Below are 26,493 nucleotides of genomic sequence, written 5' to 3'. Positions count from 1 at the left end.
AGAGACTGCGAGAAAAAAAGAAAGCTTCCTTCAACAGAAAATACGACGAGTCGTACATAAAATAAGGCTTTATTGCGACCGGCGACTAACACGCTCCAAGCCTCCTGTGTGTGATATGTGGAGACAAGCTGTCTAATGAGGCAATGAAGCCCTCAAAACTGCTTCGGCACCTTGAGTCCAAGCACCCTGCACTAAACCTGTTGAGTTTTTTGAGAGGGAAAAACATGAGCAAGCGGGACAAAAGTAAGTGCTGAGAGCCACCACCTCCGCAAATGCTGCTGCTCTGAGAGCGTCGTACATAGTGGCTATCTGTGTGAATTCTTCAACCTGCTCAATGAACTCAGTTTGCTACTTCAGGGGAGAATGACAACTGTCTTCAAGTTGGCAGATAAGGTGTCTGCTTTCAAAACCAAACTGGAACTGTGGGTACGGTGAGTGGACGGGGCATATTTGACTTGTTCCCAATATCAGCTGGGATTTTGGGAGAGACTGAGACTGCACCGTCCTTCTCACAGCTGGTGCGCGATCACCTAACTTCGCTGTTGGCAGAATTCAAGCATTACTTCCCAACTGTAAATGACCCAAGAAGTGTAAAGGAATGGGTCCATGACCCATTTGTGAATGTCCCCCGTGAATCATCCATGTCAGTGTGGGAAGAAGATCAACTCCTTGAGCTTAAAAATGACGGTGGGCCGGAAAATATGTTTGACATAACATCTCTCTCGGCATTCCGGATCAAAGTCAAGGCTGAATATCCTGAAATAGCCACGAAAGCACTGAAAACGTTGCTTCCATTTCCAACATCATATCTCTGCAAAGCAAGATCTTCTGCAATGAATGCGACGAAAACTAAATTGCGGAATAGACTGGACACAAGGAACTCCCTTCGAGTATCGCTGTCTCCCATCACCCCTCGATGGGACCATCTTGTTGCAGGAAAACAAGCCCAGGGCTCCCACTGATTCAGCGATATCGGTGTGTTACAATGATTTTGTATGTTCATACGAGGAACATATGTGCTGTGTGTTTAATATCCAAACGTTACTTAAAATGTTATGATGCTATTGACATATAATTGACTTATCACCTATATTCCGGTCATGATTAACACCTCCGCCCCCAGTCGGCCAGTCTGCAAGAATATTGTCAATATTAAACCAGTCCGCGGTGCAAAAAAGTTTGGGGACCCCTGGTTTAGAACATAGACAATTTCTTCAGCCAGGGTGTGGAGAACCTGTGGAAGTCATTGCCACAGATGGCGTTTGAGGCCAAGTCATTGGGTATACTTGAAGTGGAGGTTGATAGGTTCTTGATTAGGAAAGGTGCCAAGGATTATAGAGATAAGGCAGGTGAATGGGGTTAAGAGGGATAATAAATCTATCATGATAGAAAGGCGAAGCAGAATCGATGGGCAGAATTGTCTAATTCTGTTCTGGTTTTTATGGAGATTCTAATTAAGTCATGGTGCCAGTGCTGAGCTGGGATCACTCCAGGTTACTTGAATTGAGTTTGGCCCATCAGCCAAACACAAGTTCCCCACTTACTAATCTCTTTCCTGAACTGTTCCGCTGGGCATAATATCATTGCATGCACACCCCACAGAAAAAGTTTCCATCTACATGCGTGAAATTCATAATCAGAAGCTCCTGCAACATTTCCAGAGAGAAGAGATACACCGAAGAAGCCAATACAGACATATTCCACTCGAAGAAAAATTACTACTCATTAAGTGTCAATGAATAAGGCAATTCTTGATGATTAAATTCTTAGATCACCATTTTCAGGGTATTTTACAAGATAGCTTGGAACTTCCTGAAATTTTTATCATTTCGTTAATATACTTTGATAACCTTGAAAGTGAAGGCAAAACAGCACAGCTCTTGGAAAAGAGCTGCATCACTGACAGTGGTATTGATTTTAAGTATAAAACTAAAAATGTAAAGCTATTCCAAAGTTCCTGGCAGGATTTGCTATGACGACTTCCGGAAAACCCTGGCTATTACATCAGAGTCAGTAGAATTCCATGTGTTATATCTTCGCTTTTTTTAATCCATCAAAGTACTTCAATTGTCTTGCCTTTAAGTATGAGACGTAGCTTTGATGATTCAGATCACAACCTTGCCTATTAAATAGTGAATGGCTTTATTATAATGAGTAGCGAGAGAGAGAACCAAGATATCATCCAATTCCCCTTGAATGATGACCTATTTAATACAAACATTTTCAAGGGTAAAGTAATCATGGAAGTTCCCAGGATAATTTCCCACACATCTGTCAGGATATTACTAATAGTACATTACCACCTGCTCATTAATAGGTAAAGGCTTTTTCCTATTACCATGGGGAATTGGATTCCCACACACACACAATTGAAAGATTGTAAAAATATTGTAAAGAACTTGCTCTTTTCCTTTGCTATTTCACAATCATTAGGAATCTGACAGAGTGTGGTGTCCTCGAGAATAAAAAGATATTGAAGTTCTCAAAGTGATTTTGGGCCTTGGGAATAATTTGGCATTGCTCTGGATAGAGTTTGCATCACTCTTTCTTTTTCAATCTTTTTATTAGTTTCATAGAATGAAAACATAACATAACAATATTACAAATAGTAGGAGATACATTGTTACAGTTAAAATAAATAATTATAAGACCAAATAGTATAAATTGACAAAACTCCCAATCGTGTAGAATAGGAATAAATAATACAAAGCAAAAAAAAACTGAAAAAGAAACATAAAAAAGAAAAAAAAACCCTATCCTAAAAAAAAACTAAACAGAATTAGTCAACTAACCTAAAGACTTGGGCAGTATAACAACTTAAAAATGGGAAAGAAGAAAACCTTAGTGTCGATGACTCCGCTCCTCTCAACCAGCAGTACAGAGAGATAAAAGTGCTATCTTTGGATTACCAATGATAGATTCAAGTTACTTAACCTCTTCAGCACGTAGGATGATTGCATTTCTTACTCTAATGGCTAGAAGACCTATTTTGCTGAATTGGAAAGAGATTAACCCTCCTACTGTATTCCATTGGTTTTCACAAACTATGGCGTGTCTGAATTTGGAAAAAATTAGAAGTGCGGTTTATGACCCTTCCAATAAATTTGAAAAAACTTGGAGGCCATTTATTCAGCATTTTCGTTTGACGTAAGTTGACCATTTCCAAACTTGTTTTATCTCTCTGTACTGCTGGTTGAGTTTGCATCATTCTGCTACAGCATGAAAATATGAATAGTCTTTGATATGCGGTCAATGCCATGTGACATATCTTCTGCTTTCACATAGGCTGTCCCATGTTCACATGTAAAACTTCGCTTAACCAAACCATTCCTCAAATTACCAAACACTGTGCGGCAGATATGCATTTATCATTTGTAAATATTTGCCATTTTAAAATCAACGAAGTAGCAAGGCAGAAACCATTTTGCTTAGTGTATTAAATCTCTCTGCTAACTTGTTTAAGCTGGATGATATATGTAGATGGATTCATTCTAGGGAAAGAATTACATTTTGCATGGATACAAAAAAGCTGCTTATCACATTAAACAGTGATTCAAAGGTGAAATATACTGAAGCACATGAAAATATGGATTTTATGGATCAACATTTGTTCTAAATATGTATTGACCCCAATGCATGAGCAGGAATGAGAACAATGTACCCTTGAACCTTTTGGAAATAATTAGCAATTGTAGCAGACAATGATTCTAGAAAGATGAATAGCTAAATACGAACATTTGAAAACAATTTGTATATGAAGCATGTATATAACTTCATCTTGCTTTCAAATTTTTCTTTAATTGTGGTATACCAGTAAAGAATAAAGTAATTCAGTAAATCATTGGAGATCCTGATGCAGGGTTTTAACCCAAAATGTTGGTAATTCCTTTCCTTCCACAGATGCTGCCAGACTGTTCGTTGCTCCAGATTCCCTCATCTGCTGTACCTTAACTTTCCATCAGTGATCTATCGTCAGTGCTATAACATTTTAAGTACTTACTCATTCATTTAACTAAAAAAAATAATTTTAATTTCTATTGTGTATCTTGTTCAGCTACAGAGAAGGTATTTCGTTTCTTTTAGGATAAGCAAATACTGAAGTTATGAAATTTCTTTTTATTTACTTCAACATAAGTTAAAAAGCCAGGAGAAAGATGAGGTGAGAAAGCAGACAGAAGTCTTAACCTGGCAGTGCACTTGATAAGATATTCCTGGAGAAGCATCAGGGGGAACCATGCTGAAATGTGCATTCTTCTACCTGGGCCCTACCCATATCCTACACTTAACACTTAAGAATAAGAATCTGAGAAACAACAAAATGCTTGTGTTTCATGAATTTAGTGAAGGGCACACGTGAAAAAAAAGAGCAAGAAGTTGGCACTGAGTTAAAATAAAATAATTTCATAGAATAACTGGATAACACACACAAAATGCTGGAGGAACTCAGCAGGCCAAGCAGCATTATGGAAAAAAACTATAGTTGATGTTTTGGGCTGAAACCCTTCGACTGGATTTCCTCCAGCATTTTGTGTGTGTTACTTGGATTTCCAGCATCTGCAAATTTTCTCTAGTTTCTGATAGAACAACTGGAATTAGTTTAGTGGTTGAAGTTGGAAGAAGTTGAAGGCTATCCAATTCTGGTTAGTGGAAGCAAGTTGTGAATGGTTCATGTTGGCAATAAGCAATAGGAAACTTCAGATAGGCTGAATTGCTTATAACTGACCTGCAAACTCCATAAAATTAAATTGAGATTATATTAGAGCAACAGGTATCCTTAATAATTTATCATAAATGAAATTGGCTTCTTTAATCATGTTTGAGAAAGAAAGAGTACAGGTAGTTTATTGACATTTATTTCAGGGACCACCCATTCAAGTTCCAGCAGGAGATACAATCAGTAATATTTATATAATTTTGATCAATTATGATTGTTTAAACACTGGTATGAGTGTTTGCAGTTCTACTTTGTTCAACAAAATTCACAGTTCTTTGTTTGCAGTTAGGAAAACAGTATCGTTACAGATCTATTCTGAAACCCACTTCAAGAATGGAAAGGACAAATACCGTGAACATATTTCCTAGATTACAGTATTTGTTTCAAACATTACCAATACAATTGCCACAGAAATTTTTTCAAGAGTTAAATAAATGTGTGAGAAAATTTCTTTGGAAAGGTAAAATGTCAAGAATATCATTGGAAAAATTGACATGTAAATTTGAGTTAGGAGGGTTACAACTTCCAAACTTTAAGAATTATTATAAAGCAAATCAACTTAGATTTATTGCAACTTTTTTCGATGATCGAAAACCAGCATGGATTAAAATAGAATTAGACAAGATAGGAGAAATTAGACCTGAAGATTTTATATGTAAGTGGGAATCTAAATGGATACGGGAAAAGAAAGAATCTCCTATATTAATACATTTGATTGATCTATGGAATAAGATAAATGTTGATAATGAAATACAAAAATCTTTATTAGCAAGGAGACCTTTGTTTCAAAACAGACTTATTCCTTTTACAATGGACAATCAACTTTAATATAATTGGTACAAAAAAGGGATTAAATTTATAGGAGATTGTTATGAACGAGGTATATTGATGTCATTTGAATAATTAAAGGATAAATATAAAATATCAAATAATACTTTCTTTTGTTACCTTCAATTAAGGGCTTACTTAAAAGGTAAGTTGGGTCAAACAATGTTTTTGCCAAAACCTAATGAAATTGAAACTTTAATTCAAAAAGGGAAAATTAAAAAATTTTATTTCTTGTATGTATAATTTGATTCAAGAACAGACAATTAAACAAGGAATCCATAAGTCAAAACAAAAATGGGAAACAGATCTGAATATTAATATTGATGAAGCAAATTGGTCAAGACTCTGTCTTGACAGTATGACAAATACAATAAATGTTGGACTTAGATTAGTACAATATAATTTTTTACACCAATTATATATTACACCACAAAAAATAAATAGATTAAATTCAAATCTATCCGATAAATGCTTTCGGTGTAATCAAGAAATTGGTACTTTTTTACATTCTACTTGGTCTTGTTTTAAAATTCAACCCTTTTGGATAAATTTAAGAGTCTTATTGGAACAAATTACTGGAACTCAACTTCCACATAACCCTGTATTATTTCTATTAGGTGATATTGAAGGGATAAAGCCGAAACTTAAATTGAATAAATATCAGAAAGAATTTATGAAAATTGCCTTGGCAGTAGCTAAGAAGACTATAGCAGTTACTTGGAAATCTGATTCGTGTTTAAGTATGAATCGTTGGAATAATGAAATGGCTAGTTCTGTTCCACTTGAAAAAATTACTTAGAATTTAAGAGATAAATATGTAACATTTCTGAATATTTGGCGCCCTTATTTGCAAAAGATAGGATGGCATATTTAAGTGCTCCGATAAAGATTTTGGTCCCTTGGGGAAAGTAACGAATAAGTATACCAAATTTATTTTGAACTCCATGGAGCATGTGGAAACCTTCCAACACCCAGGTGGTTCTTCTTTCTTCTTTTTTTTCTTCTTCTTTTTTAGGTAGGACTATATATGGGGGGGGGGGGGGAGGATAGACACTATCTTTTCATGTATTCATTTTGAAAATTCAATAAAAATGATATTAAAAAAAAAGAATGGAAAGAACATACATTGGCCCTCATGGCCCTTCTGAAGATGCCACATCCCCAGTTTAGTGCTCAGTCAAATAGTCAAGACTTTCAGCAGGGGTATCTTCAAGAATTAGTGCCTATTAAATCTGAGCTGTTCCCTATTAAAACTAAAAGATAACGATAGTAAACCTTGGTCTATACGACTCAAAACTGGATTGCAATCCGGACACTTAATATATGTGATATAACAGCCTCAACACTTTGAATCACCACTGAACTAAAATGAGGCTAAACAAAATAAAATACTGCACATGCAAATCAAGCAACGAGTCAAGTCATCTACTACCAGCCTCTTGCACACGCAGTAGACTGAAGGGAAGATTATACTGATTAATCCTGACTTGCTCGATGTCCATGGAATGCTAACAGTTCATGATGCTGATATGGTCGTGGATAAGTGGTGAGAATGTTTAAATTCTAAGTGACTTCTTTTCAAATTAATAGTGCATTCATTTTCAAAGTTCAAGTTCAAAATAAATCTATTGTTAAAGTATGTACATGTCACCATACAGCACCCTGAGATTCACTTTCACAGTAGATACAAAGAAACATGATAATGATAGAATCAATGAAAAAGCAACACACAAACAAAAGTGGACAAAACAATCAAAGTATAAATGATGAGAGACTGTGCAAATACAAAAAGAAAAAGCAAATAATAATAAGTAACAATACTTGGAACATTTATCCACTCTGCAAATGAATGAAGCTGAAATCATATTCTCCATTTTCTGAACCAAGTCGAGTTCAACAAGAATGTGGGGTTATGGCATAAATGTAGTGGGAGAGGCACTGAAGTGGATGAACAGGTCACTGACATTTAATAAGAACTGTGCAGAATTAAAGGAAATACAATAAACATTATGCCAACAGGGCCGTTAACTGAAGTTCTTAAACTGAAATCAGTCTTCTCTGTGGAAGCCACTAGCAGTGTGCCAGGTGTTGGAGGGTGCGAGGGAAGAGAATGAGTGCAGTTACTATTACAAGGAGAAGATGATCAAAAAGCTGAAAGACCTAAAGATGCATAAGTCACCCAGACCAGATGAACTTCACCCTAGAGTTCAGAAAGAGGTTGTGGTAGAGATGGTGGAGACATTAGTGATGATTTTTCAAGAATCATTGGACTCTGCGATGGTTCCAGAGGACTGGAAAATTGCAAATGTCACTCCACTCTTTAAGAAAGGAGGAAGGCAACAGAAAGGAAATTATAGACCAGTTAGTCTTACCTCAGTGGTATGGAAGATTTTGGAGTCAATTGTTAAGGATGAGAGTACTTGGTGACACAGGACAAGATAGGACAAAGTCAGCATGGTTTCCTTAAGGGGAAATCTTGCCTGACAAATCTGTTGGATTTTTTAAAGAGATTACGAGTAGGATAGATTAAAGGGATGCAGTCAATGTTGTATATTTGGATTTTCATAAGTCCTTTAACAAGGTACCACAGATGAGGCTGCTTACCAAGTAAAGAGCCTATGGTTTTACAGGAAAGTTACCAGCATGGTTAGAGCATTGGCTGATTGGCAGGAGGTGACGAGTGGGAATAAAATAAATCATTTCTGGTTAGCTGCCAGTGACAGGTGGTGTTCCACAGAGGTTGGAGTTGGGACCACTTCTTTTTATACTGTATATTAATGATTTAGATGATGGAATAGATGGTTTTATTGCCAAGTTTGTGGATAATATGAAGACAGGTGGAGCAGCAGGCAGTTTTGATGAAACAGGAAGGCTGCAGAAGGACTTAGACAGATTAGGAGAATGGGGAAGAAAGTGGCAAATGAAATACAATGTTGGAAAATGCAAGGAAATACATTTTGGTAGAAGAAATAAATTTGCAGACTATAAGGGTAAAGAGAAGAGTAATGCTATTGTCACAACCACAGACTCTGCTATGAAGCCTGGTTTACCTTACACTAATTATTTAGTGTTAAGTTACTGCTTCTGAGTTGCAGTGTCAGCATTAGATTTCAGTTTTAGTTAATGGCCCTGTTGGCCTAGGGTTTATCGTTTCTCCTTTAATTCTGTACAGTTCTCATTAAAAGTCAGTGAACTGTTAATTCACTTCAGTGCTTCCCCCTCTGCACTTGAGTCATATCCGCACATCATTGCCAGCAGGATCCAAAATACAAGAGCAGGGATGTGATGCTGAGGCTTTATAAGGCACTGCCTTGAGTATTATGAACACTTTTGGACTCCTCTTCTAAGAAAAGATATGCTGGTATTGGAGAGAGTTCAGAAGAGGTTCCAGTAATGAAAGGGTTATCATACAGGGATAGTCTGACAGCTCTTGGACTGTACTCACTGGAATTTAGAAGGATGAGGAGGGGATCTCATTGAAACCTTTCAAATGTTGTAAGGTCTAGACAGAGTAGATGTGGAAAGGAAGCTTCCTATGGTGGGGGAGCCTCGGACAAGAGGGCACAGCTTCAGGATAGAGAGACGTCCATTTAATACAGAGATGTGGAGAAATCCCTTTAGCCAGACATGGTGAATTTGTGGAATTTGTTACCACAGGCAGTTGTGGAGGCCAGGTGGTTGGGTGTATTTAAGGCAGGGATTGATAGGTTTTTGATTGGTCACGGCATCAAAGGTTACAGGGAGAAGGCCGGGGTCTGAGGAGGGGATAAAAGGACCAGTCATAATTGAACGGCAGATCAGACTAGATGGGCCAAAGGGCCTAATTCTGCTCCTATATCTTATTGTCTTATAAAAGCTAATGCTGATACTGCAGCTCAGAACTTAACACTAACTATATACTGTTCCTTTCCAGCATCAATCTAAACGGTAGTCTTCTTTCTTAGCCCAAAGAAAAGGGGTAAGTAGGGAGTGTTGACTTTCTGTGCTTTTGTTCAATATTCAACAGGACTGAAATGAGAGGAAGGGAGTTAAATACAATTGAAATGAAATAGTAATTGGTGTATTCCACAGGCAGTTGGCTGAGCTGAAGTTTATACTGATAAATGCTGTCTCGCTCAGTGTCTGTGGAATGCTGACTGTTCCTGCATACATTCATATCCATAACAGAAAGGGGTACTCGGCCACCTCCAGCCAGTGTCACCATGCTTCCAGGGTCTCCTTAACAGCCAGAAGTTCTCAATTCCCAACATTGTAATTACACTTGGCAGGAGTCAACTGACTGGAAAGAAATGCACAGTGGTGCCACAGATTATCCACAGAAGAGTTGTGAGAGAGTAAAGCTCCATTCTGACATTTGAGGTATCAACCTTGTTGATGAATGGAAGTCAGGGCATCAGGGGCCAAGGCTGATGTGTCTATTAAAGAGGAAGATATGGTAGATGCTGGGAGCGGGACTGGCCTGGCTGAAGGCAGCTGAATTGCAGCAGTGAGAGTGGAAACGACTGTTGCCTGATTTTGGCTGTCAATGGTAAGATGCTGAACCACGGCTTTGAGAGCAGTAATTGCTGCCATCTGGTTGTCTGTGGTGAGTTGCTGAACTGTTGCTGTGAGAGCTGAAACCTGCTCTTCTTGCTTGGACTGGGCTTGCTGATCTGAAAGTAGCTGTCACACTGTGCAAAACTTGGTCTCTGCTGATTTTAGCTTCTCCTCCATGAACTTCAGTTTGGGCTATGCTCGCCGCTTGGCAAGTAGCTGTTGCACTGCCAATGCAGCCTCCACTGACTGTAACTTCTCTCCTATCTGACTAATGAATGTGAAGGGCAGGGTCAGCTGTTCTCTCTCCATTGGGTCCATTTCATTTGTGGAAAAATCTTGCTGGCAATGATGTGCGGATATGACCCAAATGCAGAGGGGGAAGCACTGAAGTGAATTAACAGTTCACCGACTTTTAATGAGAACTGTGCAGAATTAAAGGAGAAACGATAAACCCTAGGCCAACAGGGCCATTAACTAAAACTGAAATCTAATGCTGACACTGCAACTCGGAAGCAGTAACTTAACACTAACTGATTAGTGTAAGGTAAACCAGACTTCAGAGCAGAGTCTGTGGTTGTGACAATAGCATTACCCTTCTCTTTACCCTTAGGAAGCACAAATGAAGTTTGTCTTCAGTATGTGAATCAATGAATAACTGAGACAAAGAAAAGCAGAAGCTCTTACCTGCTATATGCTAAATGCTGTTTGACCAATGATTAAAGTGTATCACAAAACTCCATCAATCCAGCAGACTTAGGACTTAGGGTTATTGGATGAGCATATTTTTCAGGATATCGGATGTTTGGATGTTATTCCCACTTATGTCCAAACACATTTTTATTCACTTTTTAAAGATGTTACACATATTATAATAAACTTCTCTGTGAATCAGGCAGATTTAAAGGAAACATAGGAACTGGGGCTCTATTGAGTAGAAAGTAACATGAACACTAGTACCCAGAAAGGATGTGGGAAATAGTGCCTTGTGAGACTGAAGAGAGCACAGTAAACACTACCTAGTGAACCAGATGCTGAAACTTCAGGATTTCCAGATACTTGGAGTGCAGATTATCAGAGCTTTACAGTAAACAGACAGAATTTACCTCCTATTTTTCATCTTAGGTCCTGGCGAGGTAAGTTATCCCCTCCCATTTTTGAACCCAGTAATGAGCCATTAACAGATAATATTCCAAATACAGTACTGTAAGTTCTGGTGTATAAGCCGACCTGGAGTATAAACCGACCCCCCCCCATTTTCAAAGTTAAAAAAGTGACTTTTTCATGTTACCTTTGTATAAGCCAACCCCTTTTGTAGAGGTTTTTGATTTAACCAGAAAAGATCACAAGATCTCACATGTCGGTACTCAGCTTTGCCGGATTTAGAACCTGGAATTTTTGTGAACTAGTACCTGCTAAGAAAATAGGCCTACACATTGTAGAGCATTATAAGCGAATTCTTAATAAATAAATCAAGGAGGGAAGTTTTGGATTAGGTTCCCATTGGTAAAGAATCCTCTGAAATGTAACCCCCGTGAAACCATTTAGCGTCCATTGTAATCTCATTAAAACATAACACGGGGTGGCGAGATCAGTACGTGTACTCAGTATTGAGTTTGTGACCACCATGTACAAAAGATTTAAACGAATGCAATATGATGCTGGCTTCAAGCTGAAGATCGTTGATTTTGCTGAAGGAACGAATAATTCTGCAGCTGCTTAGAAGTTTAGTGTAAACGAGAAACAAGTGAGAGAGTGGAGAAAGGCAGAGGACACGCTGAGGGAAATGCCAAAGGCAGAATGTGCAAACCATGGGAAAACATGCCAGTGGCCAGAACTGGAAGAAAAAGTTTTAGAGTGGGTGAACCACCAGCGATCGTCTGGATACATTGTACCAGAGAAATGATTCGAGTTCAAGCGTTACATTCAAGAACGTGGCTGGATGGACGAAGCGGGTTGCTTGAAGTGGGTTAAAGAGGTGTGGCGTCGACTTCCCGAAGGTTTCAGGAAGGAAAAGTCGCTACTTGTCTGGGACATGTTCAAAACGCACTTGTCAGGTGAGACAAAAGCAGAATTGAAAGCTGAAAATACAGACATCGCAGTCATCCCTGGTGGTTTGATGTCCGTGCTCCAGCCACTAGATGTGAGCTTAAACAAACCATTCAAATAATTCATGCGTCGACAGTGGAACGAATAGATGATGTCTGGAGATCAGTCATTCACTCCAGCGGGAAATATGAGGGCCGCTTCTCTAGCTACGGTTTGCAAGTGGGTATTTGACTCAAAAACAGCCAATAAATACGACCTGTCTTCCGTGTATTCGTTTTTCCAAAGTTGGCCACCCTCTGTGTAAGCTGACACCCTAATTTTAGGACCAAAATTTAGGTCCAAATTCTTGGCTTATACACCAGAATTTACAGTATTCCTCCTATTCTTTCACCACAGTGCAGAGAAAAACTGTAAATCTATATTTTTTTACAAAGTGGCAAAAGGGCATTTCAGCCTATTGACTCTCTATCAACTCAATAATGTTCACATTATTCTCCCTACCTTCGCATCAATTTCTTCCTCCTAAGATCATACTCATCCAAGATGTTATATATTCATCTAAGGAATGGGGGCTTTACTGGTTGAGCCACCATTTAATTGCCCACACATTGTTGACCTAGAGAATGATAGTGATCTGCTTTCTTGAACCATCGCAGTTCTTGAGGAGTGGATATGCCCTACATTCCATTGGGAAGAGAGTTACAAAACTCTAACCCAATGACAGTAAGGGCACGACAATATCTTTTCAGTTCTGGACAGTCTGTGGCTTGGAGTGTGTGCTTTAGTGTTCCCATGCGTTTGCTGCCTTTGCGCTAAGCTAGTGGAGGTCGCTGGAAGTTGCTGTCATGGTGAATTGCTGCAGTGACTCATCTGTATTTGTAAATGGTACAAATTGTTGCTACTGAGTGTTTGTGGTGGGTCAATGATTGTTGATGGGTGTCAATAAAGTGAGCCGCCATGGCCTGTATGACGTTAGGCTTCTTGAGTGTTGTTGAAGCTGCACTCAGTCAGGCAAGTGGAGAGAATTCCATCACCTCCTGTCTTAAAACTTGTAGATGCTGGACAGGCTTGGGCACTTCATTCAGTACCAGATTCCTAACCTCCGACCTGTTTAGTTTCTATATACTCTGGGGAATTCACTGATGCTCATCTTTAGGATGTGGGAGAGAACAGATCACTCAGGCAAGATACCTGTAATCAAAGGGAGAACATGTGATTTCACATTGAAGGTCAGGATTAAACCCAGGTCATTGTAACTGTGAGAAGGCAACCCTACTCACTGCACTATGGAGACACAACTGGTAGTGTATTAAAAGGAAAGGAAATTCACTTACATGTAGTGATGACTTTCAGCAGACTGAAAAGCTTGAGCATGTAGATATTAAGAAAGAGGATGTGTTAGAGCTTTTGGAAAGCATCAAGTTGGATAAGTTGCCAGGACCGGATGAGATGTACCCCAGGTTACTGTGGGAGGCAAGGGAAGAGATTGCTGAGCCTCTGGCATGATTTTTGCATCATCAATGGTGACGGGAGCAGTTCCGGAGGATTGGAGGGTTGCGAATGTTGTTCCTTTATTCAAGAAAGGGAGCAGAGGTAGCCCAGGAAGTTGTAGGCCAGTGAGTCTTACCTCAGTGGTTGGTAAGTTGATAGAGAAGATCCTGAGAGGCAGGATTTATGAACATTTGTAAAGATATAAAATGATTAGGAGTAGTCAGCATGGCTTTGTCAGGGGCAGATCCTGCCTTACGAGGCTGATTGAATTTTTTGAGGATGTGCCTAAACACATTGATAAAGTTAGAGCAGTAGATGTAGTGTATATGGATTTCAGCAAGGCATTCGATAAGGCACCCCATGAAAGGCTTATTGAGAAAGTAAGGAGGCATGGGATCCAAAGAGACATTGCTTTGTGGATCCAGAACTAGTTTGTCCACAGAGGGCAAAGAGTGTTTGTAGATGGGTCATATTCTGCATGGAGGTCGGTGACTAGTGGTGTGCCTCAGGGATTTGTTCTGGGACCCCTACTCTTCATGATTTTTATAAATGACCTGGATGAGGAAGTGGAGGGATGGGTTAGTAAGTTTGCTGATGACACAAAGGTGTGAGGTGTTGTGGATAGTGTGGAGGGCTGTCAGAGGTTACAGTGGGACATTGATAGGATGTAAAACTGGGCTGAGAAGTGGCAGATAGAGTTCAACCCAGATAAGTGTGAAGTGTTTTTGGTAGGTCAAAGATGATGGCAGAATATAGTATTAATGGTAAGACTCTTGGCAGTGTGGAGGATCAGAGGGATATTGGGGTCCGAGTCCATAGGATGCTCAAAGCAGCTGCACAGTTTGACTCTGTGGTTAAGAAGGAGTACAGTGTGTTGGCCTTCATCAATCATGGAATTGAATTTAGGAGCTGAGGGGTAATGTTGCAGCTATATAGGACCCTGGTCAGACCCCACTTGGAGTACTGTGCTCAGTTCTGGTCGCCTCACTACAGGAAGGATGTGGAAGCCATAGAAAAGGTGCAGAGGAGATTTACAAGTATGTTGCCTGAATTGGGGAGCATGCCTTATGAGAATAGGTTGAGTGAACTCGGCCTTTTCTCCTTGGAGCAACGGAGGATAAAAGGTGACCTGATAGAGGTGTATAAGATGATGAGAGGTATTGATCGTGTAGATAGTCAGAGGCTTTTTTCCAGGGCTGAAATGATTGCCACAAGAGGAGACAGGTTTAAGGTGCTGGGGAGTAGGTACAGAGGAGATGTCAGGGGTAAGTTTTTTACTCAGAGGGTGGTGAGTGCGTGGAATGAGCTGCCGACAACTGTGGTGGAGGTGGATATGATAGGGTCTTTTAAGAGACATTTAGATGGGTATATGGAGCTTAGTAAAATAGAGGGATATAGATAAGCCTAGTAATTTGTAAGGTAGGGACATGTTCGGCACAACTTTGTGGGCCGAAGGGCCTGTATTATGCTGTAGGTTTTCTATGTTCTATGTTTCTATATCAAAAATGTTTTCTGAGAATTAAGGCTTCACCAAAATTATTACATTTGACTCCATCAGTCTGATATTGTATTTGTTAAGGTGCAGTGTTTATTCCAAAACAGATTGTTGTTTGTCCTTATGTACTGAATGTCTGTATGTAACTGATATGTTATGAATGTCAGTATGTCTGCTCCTTTCAACTAGAATCCAACATGTCAGGATTACAAGGTTTCACTTTATTAGGTTGTATCAACAGTTTGCTTATCTCAAATTATGTAGCTCTGTGCCAAGAAGCCTCATACATCACCTTCATTTGCTGTTAAAAGTCACTTTCTTCAAGTCAAGTACTAAAAGAACCTGGAGTGCTGCCATATCATCAATACTTTGGAAATTCTATTTAATTTCTCTGTATTGATTATTTCTCACTGCTGCCACACACCCGATTTACTTGGTCATTTCTATTGCTCACACATCTGTCATCCTGAAGACCCAACGTGTTAATTGTATTCTGTGGCAGAGAAGTCTTACAAATTAATATTGAGGAGGAGCACAGCGAAGTCTCTGGAATGCATTAGGTTTAGTGAATGAAGTAATCTGTTATATTCCACTTGACATATCTTCTTCCCTGTAGTTTATTTTTTCAAAATTCTTTTTGATCTCCTGGTATTTCATATAGGGAGAAGAAAGAAGAACTTGAATTATAAGTGACCTGGTAATCTGCTTTACGTAAATTTCTTGAAGTTTAAGAATTAGCCAGGATACTATGGAAAACTTCCTTTGCTTTTCTTTGAAATGGGATTGTAGCAGTACAGTGCTACAGTTGGTAGCTATGCATCACAGATCAGTGAGTTGCTTTCAATCCATACCTCCAGTATTGCCTGTGTGGAGTTAATATGTTTGCCCTGTAACAACGTCAGTAAACCCGTTTCCCACTCATATCCCAAAGACGCGCAGGTTCATAGAATTGAAAATGGCCCAAGAATGTACAAAAACAAGCAACATACACAAAATGTTGGAGGAACTCAGCAGGCCAGCAGCATCTATGGAAAAGAGTACAGTTGACGTTTCGAGCCGGGACCCTTCGGCAGAACAAAACCAAATAGGCCAGTCAGCATAAAACTAGACATCAGATCCAGACATGAACAAGAGGAACTAAAGCCATTTGCTTGACTCCATTCAGATCTGAGAAATCAACTTTGGGGCAGTTTGGGCATTACAATGATGCAGCAATTAGTGCTGCTATTTCACAGCTCCAGGGACTTGAGTTGAACACTGACTTCAGGTGCTGTATGGAGTTTGCACTTTCTCACCATGACATTGAACAAACTTGATAACCTGGCATTAATTCCACTGACTTATTGGTCAAATAACTTTGCATATGGACAACTCACCAATAATTTTGATGTGCTTGAATCACGTTGCCTTCTCTCAATATGTTTAGTGAAATATGTAACAACTGATTACATTGTAAATCATTGGCTCTGATTCAGATTGACTGCCTGGTACAGAAACTGCAAATGAATTTGTTGGAACTGGAAGTTACTGTTTACCATAATTCAACATAGTTGACAATTTGAATATCTGCATCAGTACTTTGTGTGATGGCAATTGAAACTGAATGATTCTGATGTTGCAATTGTTCTTGAATAGCAGTGCAAAATAGGCCAGGGATAAATCTACTTGATTTTTATTTGTGGTTTTGTTTCTCACTGTTTACAACTCAAGCAGAAAGCAAGTGGAGAGTGAAATAAGGGTATCTTGTTTTACGGCGGTGGGAAATAAGGGTCTGGTTGACTGAAGGCTATTTGTACTGCCTACAATCCATTTTAATTGTTTCCTCAACTGTGCAGAAGATACATTACAAATCGGTAAAGAAATGTTTTTAAACTTTCTAATTGGAAATAATTAAACTCAATTGGAGAGAAAACTGCTGGAATCAAATCAATGCAATGTGTAGCAGCTGTCGGATCAAATGGCCTGCAGGACACCTGTAGCTTGGGAGCAGTGTTCTTGCTTTGTATGTTTGTGTAAGAAGAGGCAAGTCAGGCAGTTTCAAAGAAAAAGAACAGTAGATGTTATAGGATGGTGTGCTGTAGCAAAACAGGAGAAATTGTAACCAAACTATCTTAGAACTACAGCAGTATTCCAGTAAAACAGAAAGAACACCAAGGTATATTGTAGACATGCGTAAATGAACGATAATAATTACTGGCAATGCAAATTAAATTTAGACTGAACTTCTTTCTGTTTCTTTCCACACCACCTGCAGGAATGATATTGTGTAAAGTAACGGAGCTCAGTTTTAATCATTTTTTATTAATCACCTATTATTTGTAAATGATTTCAAATGTAGTTGCCTAAATTAGTTGGTATTAGACGTGCAGTGAAGCAAGGGTATATAACATGTTGAAAATAAGCAGCACGTGCTTTCCTCATAATTACCAGCAGACCTTGAGGTAGGAGTTAAAAAAGATCGAGTTATAAAGAGTAAATAAAATGCAAAGAATGTAATACAAATTTTTAAAAAACAGTACACTGAGAATGTATTAAAATTTACATATGTCTGAAAAGTGATAAATTGATTTTATTACTGTGCAATAGCTCTTTTAAAGTCTAGTGAGCAATTGAAATCTATTTTCAATTGAAGGTAATATTATTGCCTGATTACATGAGACCTACAATTTGGAGATGGCTTTTTCTAAGCATACTCCTGTATACTCAGTTGACGCATAATCGAAGTATTATCATTGTCCTAACAACGTTCAAGTAATGGTTTATATTTAGAATGTGCTACCCACGGGTGTGTGACCTCAAGATACAAGATGATTTCAGAACTGTAATGACTTGAATCATTTCTGTAATTTAGTTCCATTTTGATCTTAAGAAGAAATTTTGAAACCTGGATGAGACAGCAGGGATTTGATTCAAATTCAGTCAAGGATTGTGGAAGAAAACTTCTTCTTTCCTACATGTTAAATGAGATGATGCCTATTCTGTCAATCTTGTTCTGTGAATGTGAATGTACTGCAATATTCAATTCCATTTGGACCCATTTTAATAGGGTTCTGTAGGGAATTCTTCAGTATTTATGTGTAATAATAGCACACTGGACTAAAGAGCTAAATTTTGTGTCTGAGGTAAGAGTGGATAACCGCGACATCAATGTAACATTTGGCTATGTGTGGTATTCAGATACACTGGTCACAGGAAAGGGAAATGGAAGGGAAAACTTTAAAAGAAAGAAGGTTGTGATCATTGAAACAACACATACAAAATGCTGGAGGAACTCAGCAGGCCTAGCAGCATGAATGGAAAAGTGTACAGTTGACGTTTCGGGCCCAGGCCTTTCAGCAAGTTTGGAGAGAAAAAAAAAGATGAGGAGTAGATTTAAAAGGTGGGGGGAGGAAAGGGAGAAACACAAGGTGATAGGTGGAACTGAGGGGAGGGGTGAAGTAAAGAGCTGCTGAGATGATTGGTGAAAGAGATAGAGGGCTGGAGAAGGGGGAATCTAATAGGAGAGGACAGAAGGCCATGGAAGAAAGAAAAGGGGGAAGGTGACGGTCAGGCAATGAGAGAGGGAAAAGGAGATGGGGAATAGTGAGGTGGGGGGGGAGCATTACCGGAAGATCAAGAAATCGATGTTCATGTTCATAATCATGGAGAAGAGGTTCACTGAGATTATACATTTGGTTATAATGCCCTTCTTTAAGACCATAAGACCATAAGACACAGGAGCAGAATTAGGCTATCTGGCCCACTGAGTCTGCTCCACCAATCAATCATGGCTGGTCCTTTTTTTTTTTCTCCTCCTCAACCCCAGTTCCCGGCCTTCTCCCCGTAACCTTTGATGCCATGTCTAATCAAGAACCTATCAATCTCTGCCTTAAATACACCCAACAACCTGGCCTTCACAGCTGCATGTGACAACAAATTGTACAAATTCACCACCCCTTGGCTAAAGAAATTTCTCCGCATCTGTTTTGAAAGGGCACGTCCAGGGCCAGATTAAGCTAATGCGGGGCCTGTAGCACGTGTTATAAAGGGGCACTAAATTTAAAAATGCACATAAGTATTAAAACATAAATTATTTACTTGCATCGTAAAGTAATTCAATTTTTTTCATTTGCTGTACAGCCAGATAATATGACAAATGTCTGACACTTCAGTAATAGTATTACTTATGTGTAGGTAAAAATAAAGAGCAAAAGTACAATTTAAAAGTTAGATTTTCTAGATTTAGCATGAACAAATTTGTTGATGATATTGCAAATGTCTATTTCACGCAGAAGTTCGTGTTCAATGCTCATTAGAGTGAGATTGTTCAATCTGCTTTGACCCATGGTGATCCTTAGTTCATTTTTAATCCTTTTCAGTTTTGAAAATGAGCATACTCCACTGCAGTTGGTAACCATGAGTGACAAATAGATGCGCAAGGTATTTTCTACATTTGGAAAACATGACTCCAAAGAATTGTCAGTTATCAAACGGTACAACTGTAACTCTACAAGGTCTTGTTTGGTGCCAATATGAGAAGCAAGATCAGTTTTTCAACAGTTCAGTAAACTGCACAAATTCTTCATTAAGACTTTCTTCCAGATCTTCTGGATATGATTTAATAAGATTTGATGACCTCTTTATGATCTCTTCAGGTGTAAATGACTGTAACTGATGAAGGAATCCAAAAACACCATTCACATTTAGATAAGCTTTCTACCTTTTTGACAGGGCAGAAAGCAGGCTGTCAAGAATGGCAAGAAATGTTCAACTTTTAAACTTCTGAGAAGGCGTTTGAGATTCAACAAGTGGATTAAGAGTGCTGGAACCACTGAAATCATCATACGCATGATCTTGCTTGTGTTTTCTTTGAGCTTGCTGTTGATAATCTTCACACTTAGCCAGATCCTTGGCTTTTTGCTCAAGGTCTAAAAAAGTAGACTGCATAGCTTGAATATATCCATGCAAGGATTCATAGAGTGCACAAGTTGTGTTCAAGTCTTGGCCAGAAGATTGCAAAGTACCACTGGACCTTTGAAAATGCTGTAATAAGGAGGAATGTAGGGCCAGATAGATGGCCTCTGCCATTGACCTGTTGCTCCGGTAGGCGAATTGCAAAGCGTTGAGGTTGACTGGTAGGCTGTGGTTGATGTGTGTCATAACCAATCGCTCGAAGCACTTCATAGCAATTGATATCAGAGCCACAGGTTGATAGTCATTCAGGCATGCCACCTTGCTCTTCTTCAGCACTGGGATTATCGTTGCCTTCTTAAAACACGAGGGGATCTTAGACTGAAGCAGGGAGCAGTTGACGATGTCAGCAAACTCTCCAGCTAGCTCGCTTGCACAGGCCCGGAGAACCCGTCCTGGGACGCCATCTGGACCCTTCGCCTTCCTAGGATTTATCTTCAAGAAGGCCCATCTGACATCCTCCTCGGTGATGATGAATCCCGATGCCACCAGGTCCGGTTCATACGGAGGGAGTGGGACGCCCCTCTTCTGTTCCGATCTTGCGTAGAATACGTTAAGTTCGTCAGGAAGAGAAGTGCCTCAGTTATTGATATTCCCAGCCTTTTCTTTGCTCCCAGCGATCCCATTTAGACCCTGCTATAGTCTACTGGCATCCCCCTGGTTAGCCTGGGCTTCCAACTTGGCTTGATATTGCCTCTTGGCGCCCTTAATGGCTTTCCGGAGTCCATACCTGGATTCCGTGTAGCGACTGGTATCCCTGGACCTAAAAGCCACAGCTCTAGCCTTCAAAAGGGACTTGACCTCATAATTCATCCAAGGTTTCCGGTTAGGGAATACCTAGATCGTCTTGCGAGACACAGAGTCCTCCGTGCATTTCCAAATAAAGTCCGTGACAGCTGAGACATACTCATCGAGATTAGCTGCCAAGCCTTTGAATACTAACTAGTCCACCGATTCAAAGCATTCACGGAGGACCTCATCCATTTCCTCCGTCCAATGCGACACTACTCTTGACACCATGACCTCCTGCTTCAGTTTCTGTTTGTAAGCCGGGAGGAAGAGTATGGTTTGATGGTCTGATTTTCCGAAGTGAGGTCGTGGGACGGAACAGTAGGCATCTTTGACTGCTGTGAAGCAGTGGTCAAGTAATTTCCATCCTCTAGTAGGGCAGGAGACATGTCGGTATAACTTTGGCAGCGCCTTTCTGAGGTTGGCCTGGTTAAAGTAATGAGGAAAGCCTCCGGATACCTGGTCTCAAGTTCACTGATGTTGGCATACAGTATGTTCAGAGCACACTCCACGTACGCCTGGGGGGGAATGTTGACCGCTGTCAGTATGACCGAGGTGAATTCCCATGGCAGATAGTAGGGACGACACTTCACTGACAGGTGTTCCAGGTCCGGGCTGCAGGAGCTTGTCAGCTCCACTGTGTCCGAGCACCACTCAGTGTTGATCAGTAGGCAGACACCACCTCCCCTCATCTTGCCCAAAGACACCGTGCGGTCCATCCAATGGGTTATAAATCCCTCCGGTTGGATGGCACAGTTGGGGGTGGCAGGGGAGAGCCGGGTCTCAGTGAAACAGAATACACAACAGTTCTGCATCTCCCTGCAGTAGTTGAGTCTCCTCTACAATCACTCTGAGCACCGGTGCCCCACAAGGCTGTGTACTCAGCCCCCTGCTGTACTGACTGTACACCCATGATTGTGTAGCCAAGTTTCCATCGAAATCAATATACAAGTTTGCTGATGACACAACAACTGTAAGCTGTATCTCGGGTAATGATGAGTTTGAATACAGAGAGGAAATTAAGATCCCAGTGGCATGGTGCGAAGACAATAACCTATCTCTCAACATCAGCAAGATGAAGGAATTGGTTGTTGACTTCAGAAGGAGTAGCGGACCGCACGACCCAATTTACATCGGTGGTGCACAAGTGGAACAGGTCAAAAGCTTTAAGTTCCTCGGGTCAATATCACAAATGACCTGACTTGATCCAACCAAGCAGAGTCCACTGCCAAGAAGGCCCACCAGCGCCTTTACTTCCTGAGAAAACTAAAGAAATTTGGCCTGTCCCCTAAAACTCTCACTAATTTTATAGATGCACTGTAGAAAGCATTCTTCTAGGATGCATCACAACCTGGTATGGGAGTTGTCCTGTCCAAGACCAGAAGAAGATTCAGAAGATCATGAACATGGCGCAGCACATCACACAATCTGATCTTCCGTCCTTGGACTCACTTTTCACCGCACGCTGTCGGAGCAGTGCTGCCAGGATAACCAAGGACACGATCCACCCAGCCAACACACTTTTCGTCCCTCTTCCCTCCGGGAGAGGGCTTAGCAGCTTGAAGACTTGTACGGCCAGATTTGGAAACAGCTTCTTTCCAACTGTGATAAGACTTCTGAACAGATCCTAACCCGGATCTGGGCCATACCCTCCAAATACCCGGACCTGCCTCTCAGTTTTTTGCACTACCTTACTTTCCATTTTTCTATTTTCTATTTATGATTTATAATTTGATTTTTTAAAATACTTACTATCAATTTGTAATCCAGGGAGCGGGATGTGCAAAATCAAATAGCACTGTGATGATTGTACGTTCTAGTATCAATTGTTTGGTGGCAATGAAGTATAAAGTATAATAATTGATCCCACAATATGACCATTATTCCTGTTTCCAACTTCATCATGGTTGAAAGTAGTCCATAAGCCTGTTGTCGACACTCTGCCTTCTGGTCATTGTTATTTGAAATGTCATCCAAGTCTTGTTTTATTGCAGAAAAGCTGTGTAAAAGTGCTTTTGTTGCATCTGTACGAGCTGACCACCTGGTATCTGACATTCTTTTCACTATGGACGAATGAGCACCACCATCAGATAATGCAGCAGAAAGGAGATCCCACCGATAAGTAGAAGCAGAAAAAAATGTGTACAGGTTTTCTACAAATTGAAAGAAAATTAATGCTTCTTGACAACATTCAGTAGCACATTTTCCAACCAAATTTAGTGAATGTGCAAAACATGGAATGTAATCCGCAAACTCATTCAGCTCTTTAATTCGTGCTTGTAAGCCACTATGCTTGCCACTCATGTTGCTGGCATTGTCATAACTTTGACCACGGCAGTCTTTTATATCAATTTCATTTTCTTTTAAAAAGTCAAGTAAACTTTGAGTGAGCTGTTCAGCTCTATGAACTTCCATATCCAAAAACTTCACAAATCTTTCAACTGGTCCGTATAGCAAAACATAGCACACTGTCAGAGTCAGCTGGTCCACATTGGATATATCTGGAGTAGAATCCAATGAAACAGAATAATACTTGTATTTAAACGCAAACAACAGGAATTCTGCAGATGCTGGAAATTCAAGCAACACACATCAAAGTTGCTGGTGAACGCAGCAGGCCAGGCAGCATCTATAGGAAGAGGTGCAGTCGACGTTTCAGGCCGAGACCCTTTGTCAGGTATTTCTTTACTTCACCGATAATGTGATCCAGTATGCTGGATCCAATTGGATTGATGAATTCCTCACATGTTGTTTTAGATAGGTATGATTTATGTCCTCTTCCTTGGTTTCCATGAGCATTTATACCACGACACAGCAAGGAGCCAACACACGCCTGCACACACATACTGTACCATGCAGCATGTAGCTCCCCCGACGTGAAAACAACAGCATTGCCAGATCATCGTTGTTGTGGCATGGATGAAATCACAGAGTGCTGTGTTACCGGTAGGTACAAGGCAGATTCTTTATTGGACAAAACAAGGTTACAACAGGCAGAGACTCCTGGCAGAACAGGTCTCACAGCCTTGTGATTGAGGTTTAATATTTATTTGCTAAGCACAAAGGACAGTTCATAGTTACAAGTATAGACAATTCTTTGAAGTTTTCACTTCTTTTGATTAAATTCATTCTACAGGTGCCAGTATGCCTAAGTTGGCATTCATGGCCTTTAGGAATGCAAGTTAAAATCCATAATACATTATTTGGTATGTTACGTGCTAACATAGAGGAGAATTCATATTCAATAAGCATAGATATGTTATCTTTGCAACTATCTGTAAACATAGCATTCTTGTCTCAGAGGCGCCAGAGATGCATTGTTACAAATGAAACTGGGTTCACAGCTTTTAGGAAATGCATTGTTATGAACTCAATCCACAGTACTTTGTCAAAGAACAGAAGACTGATGGCTGAAATCATTTATTTAAGTGTAAATGAATCATCTACCCAAAACTCACTCTAACAGCTGTGAGAATATGGTGAGATGCCAATTTCACCAGACTGCAGCTTGCAAGCATTTAGTGCGGGCGGGACCCTCGAAAATGCGGGGCCCATAGCATATGCTACTTTTGCTACTAGGTTAATCCTCCCCTGGGCATGCCTCTATCCTGAGGCTGTACCGTCTTGTCCTAGGCTCTCCCACCACTGCAGACATCCTTTCCACATCTACACTGTCTTGGCCTTTCAACATTTGAAAGGTTCCAATGAGATCCCCCTTCATCCTTCTGAATTCCAGTGAGTACAGACCAGAGCCATCAAATGTTCCTTGTAAGATAACCCTTTCATTCCTGGAATCATCCTTGTGAACCTCCTCCAGACCCTTTCCAATGTCAGCACATCTGTTCTAAGATGAGGTGCCCAAAATTGTTCACAATACCCAAGGTGAGGCCTCACCAGTGCCTTATAAATCCTTAGCATCACATTCTTGCTCTTGTACACTAGATCTCTCGAAATAAATGTTAACATGGCATTTCCCTTCCTCACCACCGACTCAACCTGCAAGTTAACCTTCAAGGTATTCTGCACAAGGACTCCCAAGTCTCTCTGCATCTCAGATTCCTGGATTTACTCCCTGTTAAGAAAGTAGTTCTCATATTTATTTCTACTACCAAAGTGTATTTTCCAACAATGTATTTCATTTTCCACTTTCTTGCCTATTCTTCTAATTTGTCTAAGTCCTACTGAATCCTACCTGTTCCCTCAACACTACCTTTTACAGGCATTTATAAACAAAATTTATAAAGAAAAATGTTTTAGTCAGTGTCATACAGTGCAGTATAGACACTTCAGCTGCTGTGTCTGTGGAAAGGTGCCTCCATCATTAAGACCCTCATCATCCAGGACATGCCCTCTTCTCATTGCTGCTATTGGGAAGGAGGTACTGGAGCCTGAAGACCCACACTCAGTCTTTTAGGATCAGCTTCTTCCCCTCTGCTATGATGTTTCTGTACAGACCATCAACACTATATCACGATTCCTTTTTGGAAAAACAATAAATTTCACAACATATATCCGTGATAATAAGTTCGACTCTGAAGCTAAGATGCTGGAGCATATCTTTGGTAACGAGCCACCCTAAATGTGACAATTATTTTTTAGTGATTTTTGACTGCAAAGTAAATATGACCAATGGATTGGGAGCATTTCCCTTGCTCTGCCACATGTTATTTAACTCCATCTGAAAGAGAAGACAGTATCAGCTAAAGCATCTAATCCAAAGATGGCATACCTGACAACAAGCAAACCATTGATACTACAACCTAGCACCAGCCTAGGATGCCAGGCATCTCTCTCATTTCACGCACATCTTCTCTCACCCCATCCTCCGGCCACCCCACTAGGAATAGGGTTCCCCTTGTCCTCACCTACCACCCCACCAGCCTCCAGGTCCAACATACAATTCTCCGTAACTTCCGCCACCACCAATGGGATCCCACCACTAAGCACATCTTTCCCTCCCTGCCCCTCTGTTTTCCGCAGGGATCACTCCCTATGCAACTCCCTTGTCCATTCATCCCCCCCATCCCTCCCCACCGATCTCCCTCCCGGCACTTATCCTTGTAAGCGGAACAAGTGCTACACATGCCCTTACACTTCCTCTCTTACCACCATTCAGAGCCCCAGACAGTCCTTCCAGGTGAGGCGACACTTCACCTGTGAGTCGGCTGGGGTGATATACTGTGTCTGGTGCTCCCGATGCGGCCTTCTATATATTGGCGAGACCCGACGCAGGCTGGGAGACCATTTCGCTGAACACCCATGTTCTGTCTGCCAGAGAAAGCAGGATCTCCCAATGGCCACACATTTTAATTCCACATCCCATTCCCATTCTGACATGTCTATCCACGGCCTCCTGTACTGTAAAGATGAAGCTACACTCAAGTTGGACGAACAACACCTTATATTCCGTCTGGGTAGCCTCCAACCTGATGGCATGAACATTGACTTCTCTAACTTCCATTAATGCCCCACTCCCCTCCGTACCCCATCTGTTATTATTTAATTAATGATTATTTATTTATTTTTTCACTCCCTTTTCTCCCTCTGTCCCTCTCACTATACTCCTTGCCCATCCTCTGGGCTTCCCCCCCTCCTTTTTTTCTCCCTAGGCCTCCCGTCCCATGATCCTCTCATATCCCTTTTG

This window comes from Mobula birostris, chromosome 19, assembly GCF_030028105.1.
Source record: "Mobula birostris isolate sMobBir1 chromosome 19, sMobBir1.hap1, whole genome shotgun sequence".
NCBI classification, from domain to species: Eukaryota; Metazoa; Chordata; class Chondrichthyes; order Myliobatiformes; family Myliobatidae; genus Mobula; species Mobula birostris.
The sequence above is the reverse complement of the archived record's forward strand: the minus strand, read 5'-3'. Positions refer to the sequence as shown.